At 35.1% G+C, this 20,591-nt stretch overlaps 1 protein-coding gene across 1 annotated transcript in view; it reads left to right on the top strand.

Annotated features, from left to right (window-relative positions):
• Positions 1–20,151, top strand: part of LOC125148133 (40S ribosomal protein S17-like) — a 28,403-nt gene extending 8,252 nt beyond the window's left edge. The window contains exons 3-5 of the mRNA XM_047825904.1: positions 851–857; positions 4,712–4,715; positions 20,126–20,151. The gene's annotated coding sequence lies outside the window, so the exon portion shown is untranslated. The remainder of the gene's footprint in view (positions 1–850; positions 858–4,711; positions 4,716–20,125) is intronic.
• Positions 20,152–20,591: the final 440 nt, after the last annotated feature.

Below are 20,591 nucleotides of genomic sequence, written 5' to 3'. Positions count from 1 at the left end.
TTCATTTATTTTTCTTAGATAAGCTGTGCCCTTTGAATTTTCAAGATCAGGTTTCTTTTTCAGGGAATGCATCGTTTATCTTTCAACATGCTTTCCGTTCTATTTGAACTGTATTTTTCTTTTGGAATTTTATATGTTTAAGGGGATTTCCTTTGCCTGTATTACATAACAATCACTTTCTCTCAACTTTATGTCCTCATTTTTTCAATGTTCATTTAGTTTTGAGAGGGAGACACACAGAGCATTAGCGGGGAAGGGCAGAGAGAGAGAGGGAGACAGAATCCAAAGCAGGCTCCAGACTCAGTGCTAACAGCTCAGAACTCACAAACCACAAGTTCATGACCTGAGCTGAAGTTGGATGATTAACTGACTGAGCCACCCAGAAGCCCCTGCCATTATTTAGTTTTCAATTTTATTTACTATGATATACTAAGATTTATCCATTATGTTAGCATTTTAAAATTATTCTTACTGTTTTTGTCTGTTTATTTTTCATTTAGCTTTTATTTCTTTTAGTTCTATTTTTGTCTTATTTCTGGAAAATATCTGCTTTTTTCATTGTTATGCTATATATTTTTTCTGTTGAGTTTTCTTTACTTTTTTTTTTCTTTTAAAGGAAACATCAAGTCTGTAATTCTATTATAATCATGGTGGATGTTCTATCCAACACCATTTTGTGTTTCCCTTAGTAATGCCTCTTATGGTGCATAATATTTCATAGCAGTGTGTTTACATTTCTCTCTTTAAAAATTTTTTTTTCTGATGTTTATTTTTGAGAGAGAAGGAGACAGAGTGCGTGTGGAGGAAGGGCAGAGAGAGAGGGAGACACAGAATCTGAAGCAGGCTCCAGTCTCTGAGTTGTTAGAACAGAGCCTGAGCATGTCTCGAACTCATGAACCCAGAGATCATGACCTGAGCCGAAGTCAGACACTTAACTGAGGAGCCATCCAGGCGCCCCACATTTCTCTTTTTTTTAAACAAATTCTATGGGGGGCACCAGGGTGGAATACCTATCAATTAGAAGTGCTTTCAACTGGGGCACCTGGGTGGCTCAGTCAGTTAAGCGCCAACTTGGGCTCAGGTCATGATCTCAGTTTGTGAGTTCAAGTCCTGCCTTGAGTTCTGTGCTGACATTCAGAGCCTGGAGCCTGCTTCAGATTCCGTGTCTCCCTCTCTCTCTGCTCCTCCCCTGCTCACACCCTGTCTCTCTTTCATACATAAAGATAAAAAAAGTAAAATCAATCAATCAATCAATCAATCTTACGATTCATGTTTCATTTTGATTCTTATCTTGGAGTTAGACCCAAGAGTGTCTGAAGACAAGTAGAGTGGAGAAGGAAGAGTAACCGTAGAGGGGTTAAGAAATCGGGACAAGCAATAGAGTCAATTTATTAACATTGTTCTGAGCAAACTCTAACCATTTTTTTTTCTTTATCTTGAGCTGTGTCTACACTAGATTTGCAGAATGGATGAAGATAAAGTAAATCACCTCTTTAGGTCACAATCTTTCTGTGGTCCAATCTTCTACTCACTTCCCTCTGCCTCCCTTTTGCTGTTACATCTGGCAAATTCCAAAACTAGAGACTAGTGTGTGTATAATAAACATTTATTGTTCACATAATTTCTCTAAAATCTCCACTATATTGGAGGTTCCTTATAGGGGTCCTCATTGTCAAACCACATCTCTCCAGGAAATTTCCTATTATTACCCCCACATTCTCACTTACCCATACTCTCTTGAAGTATCAACCTCTGATTTCAGATATCATCATTTATCATATTTAAATGATCATGGGGTGCATCTTTCAGGACAATAACATCATCACATTTAGAGAAGGTATATCCTATCCGACTTAGGAGATAGCAGCAGCTCCTTTAAGCTGTATAGTATTTGGACTTGATTGTGTGGTTGTCTATTAATCTGTATGACATTGAAGGTGAAAACCACAGGTTTTCTGCTCACCATAATATTCACGAGATTAAACTATTGTTGGTATATGGCATATTTTAGAGCTTGAAGAAAATATTGAATTAATAACATTAACTGAAAGAAAAAAAAATAAAAATAGAATAAAATTTTAGAAACAATGAGCAGATGGTAATCTGCTTTAAAGTCCCGATATTTCAGGGAAAATAACCTTGAATCTAGTAAATATACACTTGTATCAGTTTAGGATTAAGGCTAATATTTACAATTCTTTCCTAAGCAATACTTTCTTAAAAATAAAACAAAAACAAATTTAAGTTGACACAAAGTTTTCATTTTCTTATATGGGCTCAATAGTAACTTTTAAAGTTAAACATGATGGTGTTGTGAATAGTAACCATTTTTTTTAAGTTTATTTATTTATTTTGAGAGAGAGAGAGGGAGGGAGAGAGAGAGAGAGCACGAGCAGGGAGGGGCAGAGAGGGGGAGAGAGAGAATTCCAAGCAGGCATCAGTTGTTCAGTGTGGAGCCCAAGGTGGGACTCGAACCCACAAACTGTGAGATCATGACCTGAGCCAAAACCAAAAGCCAGCTGCTCAACCAACCGAGATACCCAGGCATCGCAAACAGTACACATTTTTAATGAGGAATGAGGACAAATGATCTTACTGAATAACATCCTGGAAATATTTTATGGCCTTTTTTCTCCATTGTATTTTTTTTCCAGATTTACACATGACTCATTACAAATGTTGTTTTCTAGAATGTAAATAAATATATATGTTATTTTAAGAAGCTCCTTCATACAAATTTTTCTCTATTTCCTCAAAAATTTATACATCAATATTTTCATGGTAAGAACTTGTGAATACAAAGGAGTGTTACTTTTTAAAACTCTTAATAGACCTTGTAAGAGAGATGGAATATGGTTTTCACACATAGAAAATATCCCAGAATATTTTTTAAAAACATTTTTAAGAAAAAGTGGCTTTTGAACATATTTACTAATATGAACATTCCATGAATCTTAAAATCCCCTCATTAGAAAGAGGGTGACATTGTTGAATCTTCTCTATCAGACTGATTTCCTTGGGTTGCAAATGTGTCCCTAACCTAATCAAGTAAAACACTACAGAAGTCCTGGCCAATAGAAAAAAAGAACATAAATACATTACATTTGGTAGTAAATTATTACCTAAATATCATTACCAAAAATTAAGTGAATTATGAAATTACTAAAGAATTGTTACTAATTATTTTAAGAAGTCAAGTCTCTTGAGCAATCACTGAATTTATGTATAAACACATTTTATGAACATCAACCTCATTGATCATGAACTTTTCAGGGTGTGTCTGAAGTAAATCAATAATATGCTGACCAAGCTAAAACTAATGAAAAATCAGTGAAAAAGTCTTTGGTTCCAACCTAGGACTGTATGGTAAAGGTTGTCTTCTTCAGAATTCAAGATTATTTTCAAGTCAGGATGGGATTGTTATCAAAGCATGATAATAATTAGAATTAGGAAGAAAGAGTAAACTTACAAATACGGAACAAAATGATAGATTTTGATGAAAATCCCAAATGCCAAATGGTAGTTGAAATAGGCAGGATGTAATGACCACTTTGCAAATTAGAGAATTAGTGGAAGTAAGTGGGGCAGATTTAAAGTTTTTAAAAAATTACTTATGTGGCAATATTGGAAAGTGAAGCAAAGAGTAAGTAAAACTACCATCATAAAGTAGGAGGACTGGATAGATGGTTAGAAGAAATTCAGTGTGTGCAATGAAAGAAAATAGACTTCATACACAGTGTATCAGGCCCTGACAATAATTAAGACAGAAAACACGGAATAAAATAATAAAAATAAGCAATAAAATTAAAGAACATCTTAATCTTTCCATCGTAAATCACCTGTCCGCGCAATACGAAGAACCCATGTTTGTATAACCACAAGCTCTTTTCCTTCTCCACCATTCATGCTAGAGGTAGAAACTCCTAGACATACTGACTGGGATGGACACTCATGAATTCTGGAAATGGTGTGCTGTGAGATTTAGCCCTGTCCTCCAAATGGAACAACCAAAAAATGATGGACAGGTTAGAGAGCAAGGCAAAATCTTAGTCTTTCAATCAACTGACGCATACTGGTGTGGTTTCGGAGTAATCAAAGAAGTCTTGTGGTAAAAGCCTTAACTTTTGCTTTAAGATCACATAGACTATAGATCTATAGATCATATAGACTACACACTTTCCTAAGATACTTTAAGAGAAAGAGCAGGCAAGGAGGAGAAGGAAGAGGGGAATGATAGGGGAATAGGAGAAACATGAAACAGATGAAAGGTAGCAAGTGTTTGGCTTTTATGCAGTAAATTATCTATTTAAAAGAATCTTGTCTGGCAAACAGAGCAACTGACAAATGATGGAGACAATGAAAGAATAGGAGGAATCCTCACATCCATTCTTTGGCGGACTTGTGGCAGAATGCAACTTTTTAATCAATTCACCAATGAACTGTGCACTATTCCAGTATTTTTACAGTCCCGTCACCACATTAGAGTTAGTTGAGGTTGTTTTTGCACAGTGTAGATTTACACATGTTGCACAAATTTCTAGTGATAATTATGCATAGGTAAATCAGATAAAGAACAGGATTAAGTATTTGCATAAATGGCATAGACTATATATGGCATGGTTAATCAAGTGTTTATTTTAATGATATACAAACTTTTAAGAACTGGTTAACCATGAAGATTAAATTGTTCAAGTTAAATATTCCAGTCAAGTACAGTGAATTAAGTTCATTGAAAAAAGACACCAAACAAAACTTATTATCATGTTGATATATATTGTAAAACTGAGTTTGCTATTTTTTAAATCTAAGCTCTATAATTCAAACAAATCAATGTATTTACAATGATATAATTCTAACAAAGGCACTTACCAAATTCTAAACAACCGTCTGTGGGAAAACAATGACACTTTCCTTACCATTTTTAGTACAGTATTCCTGGTGATCTTGAACTACTAAAAAATGTACTATTTTAGAGAAGGTATGTGGGTATATGGAAAGCAAACATTTTGCTCCAGGTTTCATTTCACATAAATAAATTGGTTTAAAGTCTAATATCTACATTATTGCCTGAATGCTAACAGGGACAATTCATATGGTTTCTTACAAGTGTTCCATTGTATCCTGGGCTTGACTCAGTGGAATGGTCCAACATGTGGTGACCTTGTTTTTCTTAATCTTAATATAGACATCAAGGTTTTGCTTGTGTGAGGAAGAAGCAAAAACAAAAACAAAAACAAAAACAAACAAAAACAAACAAAAACAAAAACAAAAAAAACCAAAAAAACAAAACAAAACTTAAGTCTGATTGTACACAAACCAACTTATTTCCCATTTCTATAATGCATAATAAAATCATTAAAGATTAATAAATATCAGAATGATTTTTAGAAGTTAGAAAGTCTCTTAATATGTATCATTCTTCTACCTACTCAGTTTTTAAGAATTCAGAAACTGAAAACTATACAGTTGCAAGTTTATATTTTATTCTTATACAACTTCAATTCTAATTTTAGTGTGTGGATGATATATATCTATATCTATATATCTATATCTATATCTATATCTATATATATATATCCTTGTGTTTTCTTGTCTCATTATAGCCCATTTGCAAGCTTCCTTTTCTTCCATTATTAAATATATTGATATGTACATATGCATAAAAATTCCATCTATGTACACTTCTCAAGGTGTGTATATATTCATAGTTTAAAATAGTTGCATAAAGCCAATTTAGTTTATGTGCTGCCAAAGCGAGAGCACCTAAACTCAATTTGATACTCTTGTTTCCATGATGTATTTCCTGGATGTGCAAGTCATCAAGGTATAGATTCCCTGGAAAATAACAATATATTTGACTTGAAATACAAAACACTTATGCCAGATGACAGAAATGCTTTCTCTTACTTGTCATATCAAGATAAAACAAATTTGACAAGCACCTACCTGTCAAAGACATATAATCAAATACTGTTTCTAATAACTCATACATTCCAGCTAAAATTTTTGTTCATGGTAATCTCCTATGGAAAAGTTGTATAATTTTAAAAGGCAGCATTTCCTCAAAAGTTGTTTCTGTGATATCCTAATTCATCTAGAAGATATAACCTTACTTTATAATCCTACTTTTTTTTATCTTTCTTTCCCATGTAAATATCACATTTCTTGTGAAATTCCTACTGCCTGTGATAGAATGAAAAGAATAGGGGAATCTCTAAGAGTGTCTGAATCTCATGCCTCCACATGTTTAGATTGAGCTTGCCTCAAGTACAACCATGATGTATTTTTTTTTAGATAAAGACAACTGGTTAGATACAATGGGAGATTTAAGAAGCGATGTGGTCTCCATGATAAAGGCACTTTAGACTCATAATCCGATCTTATGCTTCTCAGTCTTCATACTCTCAGGTTGAGTGCACGATGCAAAGGGAAACTAAAGAAAGATCTTAATGATGGAACTCAGTCTCGATCATGGTTCTGGAGAAAAAGTAATGTAATATAATGAAACATAAAATCATATAAATTGAAATGCCCTTACCTGTTTATGCCAGTTCATTTTACTTGAGGCAAGTTCAATCTAAGCATGTGAGGCATGAGTTTCAAACACTCTTAGATATTTACTCTTTCTTTCCATTCTGTCACAGGCAATAGAAATTTCACAAGAAATGTGATACTTACATGGGAAAGGAAGATAATCTCCATGTGTGTATCTATTCACAAATTAGTAGACATTTAAGTTGTTGCCAATTTTTGGCTGCTTCAGAATTATCTTTTTTTCTGATTTTCTTATTTTTAAAAAAATTTTGGTATATACATACAAATAAAATTTACATTCTAACCATTTTTAGATGTACAGTTTACTGGCATTAGATACATTCATATCGTTGTGCAACCTTTACTACCATCCATCCCAGAACTCTTGTCATCTTGCAAAATTGGAACTTCCTTTTTGGAAGTTTCATTCCTCCTTCTTTCCAGCCCCTGGCAACCACCATTCTACTTTCTGTCTCCATAAATTTGACTGTTCTGGTTACTCCATATAAGCAGAATCACACATTATTTGTCTTTTTGTGTTTGGCTTATTTCACTAAGTGCAGTGTCCTCAAGGTTCATCTATATTGTAGCATGTGTTACAATAGCCTTCCTTTTTGAGCCACCTGAGTGGTTCAGTCGTTTGAGCACCTGATTCTTGATTTGGGCTCAGGTCATCATCTCACAGTTCGTCAGTTAGATCACCACATTGGGCTCTGCACTGACAGTGTGGAGCCTGCTTGGGATTCTATCTCTCCCCCCCCCTCTCTCTCTCTCTGCCCCACCCCTGCTCGTGTTTGCACACTCTCTCCCAAAGTAAATAAATAAACTTAAAAAAAAAGAATTTCCCTCCTCTGTAAGGCTAATACTATCCCATTGTATGCATTCACACATTTTGTTTGTCTATTCATTCATTGATGGGTACTGGAGCTGCTTCTACCTTTTGGCTACTGTGAATAATGCTGCTATGAACTTAGTGTACAAATATAGTTTTGAGACTGTTTTCAATTCGTTTGAGTATTACCCAGAGATGGAATTGCTGGATTGCTGGATCATATGGTAATTCTATGTTGGTTGTTTTTTTTTTTTTTTAAGAAACAACCATACTGTTTTTCATAGCAGTCACCACACTTTATATCTCCATCAACAGTGCACCAGCGCACAATGGTTTTAATTTATCCACATCCTAGACAACACTTGTTATTATATATATATATATATATATATATATATATATATATATTCTAATGGTAATGGGTGGGAGATAATGCTTCAGATTATTTTTTGACTAGGTTTCCTCCCCACAGTTATTGAGGGAGAGTGAAAATAAAATAAAGGAAGTAGGTGGATAATGTATTGAAATTTCACTATATACTGGCAAACGTTCAAATAGGTAGATCATTCCTTATTTAAGAATGAATAAGCCTGTCTGGGTGGCTCAGTCTGTTAAGTGTCTTGATTTTGGCTCAGGTCACAGTCTCAGTTTGTGAGTTTGAGCCCTGCATCAGGTTCTGCTTGGGATTCTCTCTCTTTCCTCTCTCTGCCCCTCTTGAGTCTTTCTCTCTCTCTCTGTCCAAATAAATAAACTTGAAATAAAAGAATGAATATAAGAAATTAAAATGCTAAATGTAAAAGGAACAAAACCAAGATTTTCTTAAGTCTCTGTCAGCTGAGTATTTCAATTGCTTTTGCTGAGATAAAATACAAAACACAAAAATATTTTTTTAATATTATAGGATTATATTTCTTTTTTATTTTTCATTTTTCTTTTTTAATATAATTTATTGTCAAATTGGCTATAAGCAGTGTGTAAAGTGTGCTCTTGGCTTTTGGGGTAGATTCCCATCGTTCATCACTTACACATAACCCCCAGTGCTCATCCCAACAAGTGGGTTCTTATAAGCTAGTACTAGGTTTTTAAAAAGTCAATCATTGAACACTTATTTAAAAATGGCTATCCCCAGGAATTTTTGGCATTTTATTTTAGCACTAAAGTCACTGTTTCTTAAGATTATTTTCCGTGAAACAATCCCATAGATGGTAGCAGATTTACTGTAGATCAAACAGAAATTGGATACCTAGCTCCCGAGCTTACTTCCATCATGGCTAAGACAGGCATTTCTGTAGAAGCTTCGTGCTCCTGAAAATCTAACTTGAAATCTAACACACTAGGCCAACTTGCAACCTACCACACTAGGCCATAGTGAAAACAAAATTAATTCCAAAGTGACATTGTATCAATTTTGTCACCAAATAATTTTAAAAAGTTTTATGTATAGTTAATTAGGTAGAAGAATTGGGTGATGGGTATTAAGGAGGACACTTGTGATGAGTGCCGGGTATTTAAAAGTCAAAAAATTCTACACCTGACACCAATATTACACTATATGTTAACTAACTGGAATTTAAATAAAAACCTGGAACTAAAAAATAAATAAAATAAAATAAAATAAAATAAAATAAAATAAAATAAAATAACAAATCCATCCCCCCAAATTAACAGAAACAATATGGTTGGCAAAACTGATAAGGCTTCTGCACACATGGGGTTCACAGTCTTGGGGAGGGAAAATTATGCTAATAAATAAATAAATAAATAAATAATATAGGATTACAACGGAGACAAGTGGTTTTAAGAGTAGCTGTATTATTTCATGAAATAAGGAAAGAGAGAAACCTAACTCAGGAATAATAGGAAAGGCTTCCCAAAGTAAGTACATACTGACAGAGATCTCAATAGAGTAAGAGTCTATTAATTTATTAAACATTTTTAATGTTTATCTATTTTTGAGAGAGAGTGTGTGAGTTAGGGAGGGGAGAGAGAGAGAGAGAGGGAGAGAGAGAATTCGAAGCAGGCTCCAAGCTCTGAGCTGTTAGCACAAAACCGAGTTCGATGCGGGGCTCGAACTCGTGAACTAGGAGATCATGACCTGAGCTGAAGTTGGATGCTTAACTGACTAAGTCACCCAGACTCCCTGAATAATTTACGGATTTAAAAGATCTTCGAGATCACTCTAGTTGGGATGAGAAAAAATAAATGGAGAGGACTGAATGGAGATAAGGCGACACTAATGAGGAGCTGTTTCGGAAGTACAGGTCAAAGATTATAGGGATTTTGTAGTATTAGTGAAGGTAAAGTGAAAGGTAAAGTACTAGTGAAGGTAAAGAGAAACAGATGGACACTTGAGAGCTGTTTAGAAAGCAAATGGATACTAAATATTAAAGGATTTGTGGGGCACCTGGGTGGCTCAGTTGGTTGGGCAACCGACTTTAGCTCAGGTCATGATCTCACAGTTCGTGGGTTCGTGCCCTGCGTCGGGCTCTGTGCTGACAGCTCAGAGCCTGGAGCCTACTTCAGATTCTGTGTCTCCCTCTGTCTCTGCCCCTTCCCTGTTCACACTCTGTGTCTATCTGTCTCTCAATAATAAATAAATGTTTAAAAATTTTTAAAAATAAATAAATAAATAAATAAATAAAAGATTGGTGATAAGAAGTTGAGAAGTTCGAACATACTAATGTGCAAGACACATTCTTGAACCAGGATGCAAAAATTCTCAAATTAATTGCAAAATCATAAATAATACACACTAGAGAGATCGAGCTTAAATACAATCTAAAGAAACATGGGATCAAAGAGCAGGAGGATTTTATCATAGAATCTGTCCACAAAATACCTACGGATTAAAAGCAATTGAGAGGTGATTTGGCAAAATGATTTTAAAATGCATGTGGAAGTCTATTGCTGAAGAAACAAATATGACAAATCTTTTTTTGTTGGTTAAGTTTTTAATTAAATTCTAGCTAGCATATAGTGTAATATGGGTTTCAAGAGTAGAATTTCGTGATTCACCACTTACATATGACACCCAGGACTCATCACAAGTGCCTCCTTAATCCCCGTTGCCCATTTAGCTCACCCCCCACCCACCTCCTCTCCAGCCCTCTTCAATTTGTTCTCTCTAGTTCAGAGTCTCTTATGGTTTGCTTCCTTCTCTCTTTCCCCCCGCTTCTCCTATGCTCATCTGTTTTGTTTCATAAATTTGACAGATGAGTAAAACTATTTGGTATTTTTCTTTAAAATATGTTTCATACTCATGAAATTGTAAAAAGAATTAAAAAAATCATTATAATTTGCCATTTCAGATATGCTATTAGACGCTAATAAGCAAATTTACCAATGACTTTGAATAATGCCCTGAAAGCAATCAAAACATTTTATGGAACATATCATATGTTTAAGTAGCATGACTAAGGGAACAGACTTATTCAAACACAAGTGATTTAGGGACAAGTCGTTATGAATATGGTACAAAAAATATTAAAACTAAATTTTCAGATAGTTAATAAAATTAATTAATTGGTGTTTCTCTTCACACTTCTTGCATTCCCTACTTATCTAATATTTATTCGACATACTTTTTTTATTCAATGGTCTTTACAAATTGGTAGTGTACATAATTTCTGATGTTCTACATTTACGTTCTTAAATGCCTATGGGATATTTAATCTGAAATATCCCACAGCAAAATACGTTTCTTAAATTGTAGTGGGCTTACGGGAGTCCATCTTATTTTTGCTTTATAATTCCACATGTGTTATAAATAATTTGCACGCATTTAATACGGAACTTAAATATATATTTAAAACAGAAAAGAGGAGGAAAAGAGAAAATGTTTCAGGAAAATCACAGTAATAGCAGAAGAAAAATTATCCAAGGCCATAGGATAACAAGTGAAACAGACATTTCAAAAATATATCCCAGAGCTTTTGTCAGTAAATGTAAATTAATTGCTAAAATGTTAAAAATTCTTGATGTACTGTTTTTTTTTTTCCTTTGTACTTTCATTTATTTTCATTATAGACATACATTATTTTGGGGAGCCTGGCTGGCTCAGTCAGTAGAGCATCAGCATTTTAATCTGGGCATCATGAGTTTGAGCCCATGTTGCTTGTAGTTATTATTAAATAAATAAATATACATTACTTTCGTAATCAGAAGATACACACACACAAAGCTAATATAAATCCTCTCAGAATATCAGAAAAGTTTCAAGCTGAAAGATTTCAGAAGACTCTCTCTGGCTCCTTCATTTTACATTTTAAAGCTGAAGTTAAGTACTTTTTTGAAACAAAGCATCTTAGTTCCCAGTATTTTTACTAATTGTTTTTTAATTCCCCTCAAGTCTAAGAAAATAAAGACTTTAGATTAAATGGCCCACTGGGCATTGCACACACACTTTTCTAGCTAAAGGAGTCTCATAGGGAGGGGCTGAAAAGAGAAAGATTTAAAGCATTTTGCCTGCTGGAAACATACCTAAAAGGTGTAGAAGTAATTTGAATTCAAATGCTTTGCACCCTGTCACTCCAGTTCACATTTAAACAAGTTAGTGACCTGCCATCACTTTCTGCCTTCTCAGCCCTGACAGATTATCTGAATTGGTCACAGATTTTTGTGTCATCTATTTTTATGTTCTGCTTATCAGACAGGAGGACAATGACAAGAGAGTTGAAATTACTTTGGGGCTCCTGGATGGCTCAGTCGGTTAAGCGTCAGACTCTTGATCTCAGCTCAGGTCTTGATCTCACGGTCGGTTGTCAGTTTGAGCCCCGATTATTGGGCTACACGCTCCAAACTGGTCGTGGAGCCTACTAAAAAAAAAAAGTTGAAATTACTTAGAAATGATTAGAGACATGGGGAAAAGTCTATTAAAATGAAAGGTAAAATAACATACCTTTTTACCATTCAAAGTCTTCAGGATTTTCAAGTGTTTCTACATATGATGCCTCATAGACATTGTATAGGAAAAAACCATGCTCTTTTATGTATGAGATTAAAAACAGACAACATCTTTAAAAAAAATTTTTTTTAATGTTTATTTATTTTTGAGAGAGAGAGAGACAGAGCGTGAGCGATGGAGGGGCAGAGAGAGAGAGAGGGAGATGAAGAATCAGAAGCTTGCTCCAGGCCCCGAGCTGTCAGCACGGAGCCTAACATAGGGCTTGAACTCACAAACTGTGAGATCAGGACCTGAGCTGAAGTCAGACGCTTAACCGACTGAACCACCCAGGCGCTTAACTGACTGGGGCACCCAGGAGCCCCAAAATGGATAACATTTTTTCCAAGAAGTAATAATAAGTGGGAAGTCAGTGGAAATGTTTGCCATTTTCAAATAATCTTTCTAGACCAGGTTCTATGAAAATAAAAAGGCATTTAGCAAGTTTCTTATCTTTTATTGTGTTTAGATTTCTCCTCATAGAAAGAAGTGTTTTAATATATTGTTTTCATATTGCTCAGTTTTTAATACCATAAAGTGTTCTTCATTTATTCAACAAACATAGTTTGATTATTGGGTATAATCAAAACATACCTTTAGAAGATATAGTGGATATAAAAGAAGCACAAAAATACTTTTGTCTTCAATATGTTAGCATAATTCTAATGATAAATTGAAACCACCTCATGAAAAGTGTCTTGAATTTAATCAGATGTTTTGTGATAATTCCCTTGCAATCACTGATCTATAATGATATTGGATTCATAATAGTCCAGTTACTTGCAGACTTTTGAGAATGTAAATTCACACTGAAATCCCTAAGAACCATAGTGAATTATTTTAAAATCTATTTGTGTATTTGTGATTGCTTGACTCATTTGTAAGATGTTTTCTTCTTTTCACTGGATTTGCCAAGTTAGAAATCATTATTGGAAGGTAAAATTTTTCTCATGATTATTTAAATTATGTTGTGTACTGAATGAACAAAGAAACTCTGATAACTACATCTGTTTATTGAATTATTTACTCAATACATAACATTTTCTTGGTGTGAGGGGAATGCAATTTCAATCTAAGTATACCCCTGCCATTCAGAAAATAAAAATCTTTATATTAGGGGGACACTCATAAATAAAGTCACAAGATAGGCATCCTCGTATCTTGCAACTGGCTTTCTCTGCTTCCTCCTCACCCCAGTGGAATATGCTGGGTGATCTGTTTGTTTTGTAGAAGCTTCTCTCTGAAGCATTGTTAGATGTAAAGCAAATAGGCAATGATGCAGAGAAAGAAGTGCCCCCTTACACTGTTGGTGGGAATGCAAACTGGTGCAGCCACTCTGGAGAACCGTTTGCAGGTTCCTCAAAAAGTTAAAAATAGAACTACCCTACAACCCAGCAATTGTATTACTAGGTATTTACCCAAAGGATACAGAAATACTGATTTAAAAGGGCACAGGCACCCTGATGTTTACAGCAGCCTTAGGGGCAATACCCAAATTATGGAAAGAATCCAAGTGTCCATGTACCAGTGGATGGATAAAGATGTGGTAATTATATATACAATGGAATCTTACTCAGCCATCAAAAAGAATGAAATCTTGCCATTTGCAAAAGACGTGCATGGAGGTAAAGTGTGTTATGCTGAGCGAAGTAAGTCAGTGAGAGAAAGACAAATACCATATGATGTCACTCATATGTGGAATTTAAGAAACAGAAAGAACATGGGGGGGAAAGAGAAAGGCAAACCATAAAGCAGACTCTTAACTAGAGAGAACGAAGTGAGGGTTGCTGGAGGGGAGGCAGAGTAGGGGATGGGTTAAATGGGTGAGGGGATTAAGGAGGGCACTCGTGGTAAGCACTGGGTGCTATTAAAATAAAGGGGGAAAAAAGCAAGCAGGATTAGAAAACAAAAATAAATAAATAAATAAATAAATAAATGACATAGCACTCGTGCACACAAAGGGTAGCAGTGTGACATTAGTCTTTCTGGTTCCAGCACAAAGGATATACAGGATGCATCTAGAATTGAGGGAGAAATAGAAGGCCATCTGGAATAGGAAAACTAGATTGACCAGGAAGCAGATATTTCTGGTTATTCATGTTCTGTGGACTAAGAACTGACTGCAAGGAATTCTAAAAGTGCAATCAGAAAATGTTGAGAATCTGTCCAAATAACAGTAAGATTGGATTAGCTTTGACAGACTATATTCAGATGTAATAGATGGGTTGCACACACAGGGAAGAAAAAGTGACTATTCTTAAATATCAAAATGAATGGTACACATAATAACTAGCAGAAACATGTAGAACTTTTATGTGATTTGTATTCCATATTATTACTGATAGTGGACATCAGAATATTTTACAACGGATTTTAAAGAATCCCCTGTGTATTGCTTGTGCTTTTTCAAAAACACATTTTCAAAAAGCAGACAAAAATATTTCTGGTCTCGGAAGTGAACAGTTAAGTGAGAAGAAATGCTTTAAGTATGAGAGTAAATGGAAACTGTTACCAAGTATGCATCCCTGAAAACACCCTCTAACTCCTGGGTGGTGATTTCATTTGCTCTTCTTTTACTAGATGAGTTTAAACCTGACCTGGATCTTGTTTAGATTATTAGATAACAGTTTTTAAAGGGAATTGATATTTAATGACAAAATAAAATAATTTAAGAACCTAGTTACAGACAAACTCTCCTTGCTGACATTTAAAATAAATTGGACACTAGCCAAATAAAATGCTATCAAGTTATTTTATGGTGAAGATTGATTTTTAGGAAAACAGAGAAAAACAATATTTTTTAAAAATTTTAATCTCACATAATTTATAGAATCTTAAATAAAGCAAAGTTACAGGAGCCACCTGTGAGTTACTTATTTATACACTAATTACTCATTTTAAAAAATAATTATTAGACACCATTTTAGGTATGAGATATCATGCTAGACATTGGAAACAAAAAAAGATAAATGAGAATTTGTCCTTGGGTAGCTTATGTTTATCAAGGGCAAAAAGATTTATAACGAATTGTGGGCAGCGGAGTGATTTATGACTAAAATAGAAAATTACTGAAGATGTAGTGAGAATACAAACCCCCAAAAGGTTGATTCTATTCTGTGGAAATGGAAGAGTGTCAGGAAAGGTTGCAGAGACCTGGTCATACTTGAATGGAGTCTCGAAAGCTCCAAGAAAGCTTGCCAAATAAATCTTACACCAAGCAACGGAATGTAACTGAACTATTTTAGACCATACACATGGACAATATTGTGATTCCTTATCAAGAAAAATTTATCTTAGTACATAGAGAAGGTCCACAGCATAAAACCAAAAGGAGGCTTTTACTTTATAAAACCCCAGCTAGAAAAATTGCACTTTTATAGGATGTTGGTGTGAATGGGGAGGGAGGATTATAATGACTATAGATGCTGGAGAGGATGTGGAGAAACAGGAACCCTCTTGCACTGTTGGTGGGAATGCAAACTGGTGCAGCCATTCTGGAAAACAGTGTGGAGTTTCCTCAAAAAATTAAAACTAGATCTACCCTATGACCCAGCAATAGCACTGCTAGGAATTTATCCAAGGGATACAGGAGTGCTGATGCATAGGGGCACTTGTACCCCAATGTTTATAGCAGCACTCTCAACGATAGCCAAATGATGGAAAGAGCCTAAATGGCCATCAACTGACGAATGGATAAAGAAATTGTGGTTTATGTACATAATGGAATACTACTTGGCAATGAGGAAGAATGAAATATGGCCTTTTGTAGCAACGTGGATGGAACTGGAGAGTGTTACGCTAAGTGAAACAAGTCATACAGAGAAAGACAGATACCATATGTTTTCACTCTTATGTGGATCCCGAGAAACTTAACAGAAGACCATGGGGGAGGGGAAGGGGGAGAAAAAAGTTACAGAGAGGGAAGGAGGCAAACCATAAGAGACTCTTAAATACTGAGAACAAGCTGAGGGTTGATGGGGGGGGAGGGAAGGGAAAGTGGGTGATGGGCATTGAGGAGGGCACCTGTTGGGATGAGCACTGGGTGTTGTATGGAAACCAATTTGACAATAAATTTCATATTAAAAAAATAAATAATCAGAGCATCTTAGAGGTCAGAATGGAACTTCATAGTTGTTTGTTTTCAATCCCCACCCAGTGGAAGAATATATAAACTGAGATATATTTTTCTGAGAAAAGCTTGAAAATTATCCATATCCAAGACAGACAATTTTTAAGCTTTTCACAGGAATAATCTATTTAGTTTTGTAGACATGTAATAATTATGGAGAAAATCTATTACAAATTTCTGGTATATAACTTGACGAATTACTTGGGTCTATGTCTGTACTATGAAGTCACACTGAATGTATCTGAACTTTCTTCCCTGTTATAAAAGCTGAAAGTTTTCCACTACTGGGAAACGTATATTTGAAAACAGACATCCTTCTAGGCATTAACTGACATCGTTAACATTTTCATGTATTGTTTATGTGCTCTTTTCAAATTTATCCAGAATGTATTAGAGGTTCAAATTTGCAATAACATATTTAAACTTAATTTCTATGAACTATAACTATATTTTTCTAAAGATGTTTTTATTCACCAAATGTTTACATAAATATAAAGGATTTAGTCTTTCAATTTCCCATGATATAACTGATTTTAATATTGGACAGACTAAATATAGAGATCCATAAAATATTTTATTTAAATGTTTATTCATCTATGAATAAAAAGCACTAACTTTCCAGAAATAGTTTAGAGTGTTTATCTGAAAATATGGCCCTGGGGCGCCTGGGTGGCGCAGTCGGTTAAGCGTCCAACTTCAGCCAGGTCACGATCTCGCGGTCCGTGAGTTCGAGCCCCGCGTCAGGCTCTGGGCTGATGGCTCAGAGCCTGGAGCCTGTTTCCGATTCTGTGTCTCCCTCTCTCTCTGCCCCTCCCCCGTTCATGCTCTGTCTCTCTCTGTCCCAAAAATAAATAAACGTTGAAAAAAAATTTTTTTTTGAAAATATGGCCCTTAGAAATTATGGGGAACTTATAGTTTACAAGTTAAAACTCTTTCGATTTTTTTGTTATTGAAGGATTTAAATTAAAATATGTCTAGCATATATTTGCAAAGAGGAAATAAACAATTCAATATAACAACTTTTTTTTTTGTCTCTCCATAATTAAAGTTCTTTGACAGCACTACCAATAATATTTTAGGAACCAGAATTCTGAACACATTAACACAAATCTCATAATAAATATGAATATAAATGCTGCCACTTGTGTAATTGAGCAAAACAGTGGGGATTGTGATATTGTGGGGGTGGTGGTGCCGATATTGCAGATGTTTGACTAGAAATTCAGTGGCAGCAATCTGCTTATAAATCAGTAAGTTTAGGTTTGAAAATCCTTTGGGTACTGAAACCAAACTGCCTACTGTAAGATTCTATGTTCACGATGAACTGATGTATTGACGACCCATGTGCTAAAGCTACATGCTGATGGCAGAGAGCCCTATGTGGGCCTCTAACCCTGAGATTGCCACCTGAGCCGAATTTGGACCCTTAACCAACTGAGCCACCCAGGTGCCCCAGTCAACTTTTTTTTTTTTTTAATCAGAAAGGCATCTTTTCTTTTTTACACTTTTATTTCTTTTATTTTTCTTCTACTTTTATTATTTCTTTCATTCCTATTTCTTTTATTTCTTTTATTTTTAACCCTTTGACCCCCTTCAACCATTTCTCCCACCCCCAACCCCTGCCTCTGGCAACCACCCATCTGTTCTCAGTATCTATGAATGTTTTTTGTTTTTCTTTTAGATTCCATGTATAAGAAAGATCAAATGGTATTTGTCCTTCTTTGTCTGACTTACTTCACTTAGCATAATGCCCTCAAAGTCCATCCACATTTTTCCAAATGGTAAGAATTTATTCTTTTTTAAGACTAAATCATATTCCATTATAAATAAACACAACAATTTCCTTATCCACCCATCCATCAGTGGAAACTTATATTGTTTCCATATCTTGTCTACCATTAATAATGCTGCACCATAGGGTGCAGATACAGATATCTTTTGGAGTTGGTGCTTTTGTTTCCTTCAGACAAATATCCACAAGTGGGATAATGGGACCATGTGGTATTTCTCTTTTTAATTTTCTGAGAAACCTACATACTCTGTTTCATAGTGGCTGCACCAATTTACATTCCCACTATAAGTTCACTTTTTAGTAAAAGAAACTAGAAAATATATAAGTATTCTAGAAATATCTGAGACAAATATTAGACCAAAATGGTGTTTATAATGGTCGCTTTCATAGAAAAGTACCTCATTTTTTTCTTTCTTTTTTTATCCCCAATCTTCATTTCTTCTTGAAATATCCATGTACCTAATTTTATTTTTTTTTTTAATTTTTTTTTTCAACGTTTATTTATTTTTGGGACAGAGAGAGACAGAGCATGAACGGGGGAGGGGCAGCGAGAGAGGGAGTCACAGAATCCGGAAACAGGCTCCAGGCTCTGAGCCATCAGCCCAGAGCCCGACGCGGGGCTCGAACTCACGGACCGCGAGATCGTGACCTGGCTGAAGTCGGACGCTTAACCGACTGCGCCACCCAGGCGCCCCATGTACCTAATTTTAAAAATGACTTCAATTTGAGCTACCCTATTCTAGCTCCTTCTATGTCTAAGTAGAATCAAGGAAATAATTATTCTCCTAAAGTAAATGTTTCAAGATGTTATCCTCCTGAAATTTGCCAAGATCTCAGTACAATAGCAATACTGTTAACAAAACTCATCAAATAACCATAAAGGGAATATGTGATAATAAAATCTAAGCTTCTAAATTTTCACTTCCACCATCTCTCTACCCATCTCCGTCCCTGTCTTTCTCCACATACACGCCAGGAGACCTTCAGGTAAATTATCTTCATTTCTTCTCTTACTGGTAGATATAAACTCAGAAAACAAAAATCATAAAAATAATACTTATTATGGAGTTCATTTATTGCACACAAACATCTCAAATTCTCTGCAGTAATATACTAAGAAGTTTTACTTTCTCAAAAGGTTTTTCTTCTGAGAGGTATTCTAGAGGTGTAAATACTGCCTTATAACACATAAAGTGTCAATTTTCTCAATTTGTTGACTATTTTACACATTGTGAAACATTAGTAGAATTAACAAGTGGCAGATAGTCAAAATATTTCCAATATTCTAAATAAGAAAAAAAGTCCCTTTCCATCCTATTCAGTGCTTTGACCCTGTTGAATTATAATGGATACCTAAAACATGAGTAGTTTGGTTTTATTGCACTTTCGGTCACAAAAGATGCACTATCTTAGCACAATCTGATACGTAGTACATATTTGATATCTGCATGTTGAATGGATCAAATTTGTATACAGTAAAATCATTTATAAAAATGATTTATAAAACAGTGCCAGAGAGATGAATGCCATGCAGACCTGGACATCAGAACACAAGAGAAACACAAGTTAGCAAATTGGGCCTGAAACCACAGGTTTAACTAGCATTTACTCCCAGGGAATAGTTTCTTGTAACAGGAAATGAGGTGAATGATGTACATTTTGGCCATTAATTTTATGTGTGCAATTCTTACATGTAATTTTGTATCAACAAATTAGACTTAATTTTAAAAAGTCTACTTTTCCCTAAGTTTCTCTTCTTATGTTTTCTTTCCTGAGTTTGTTCCAGTTACTAGGTCAGAAACACCTCCAAAGGGTGGCAGTGAAAATAATTGTTAAACATGTTATACCAGCTTTTAAAAAGTCATACATAGGGGCACCTGGGTGGCTCAGTTGGTTGAGCATCTGACTCTTGCATTCGGCTCAAGTCACGGTCCCAGGGTTGTGGGTTGGAGCCCCATGTTGGGTTCCATGCTGAGTGTGGAGCCTGCTTAAGATTTGCTCCCTCTGCCCCTCTCCTTCTCTCCCCAGCCCCCACTCTCTCTCTCTCTCTCTCTCTCTCTCTCTCTCTCTCTCTCAAATAAAAAAAAAATTATTAAGCAATTTAGAAACTAGACTGATACAAGTACAAAAATAGGCTTCTTTTCTTTGACAAATAAGAAACTACGATACTATGAAACAATGATAGTCTTTTCATAAAATGATGACGGAACAACTGGACGTGTACATGGAAAAACTGATTCTAGACGCAGATCTTACACCCTTCACAAAAACTAACAAAATGGATTATAGCCTAAATATAAAATGAAAAACTAACACTCCTAGAAGGTAACATACAAGAAAATCTACATGACCATGGGTTTGGTGG

The sequence above is a fragment of the Prionailurus viverrinus genome, chromosome D2 (assembly GCF_022837055.1).
Source record: "Prionailurus viverrinus isolate Anna chromosome D2, UM_Priviv_1.0, whole genome shotgun sequence".
In the NCBI taxonomy this organism is placed as follows: Eukaryota; Metazoa; Chordata; class Mammalia; order Carnivora; family Felidae; genus Prionailurus; species Prionailurus viverrinus.
Note: the sequence above shows the minus strand (reverse complement) of the source record. Positions and strands in the feature narration are given on the sequence as shown.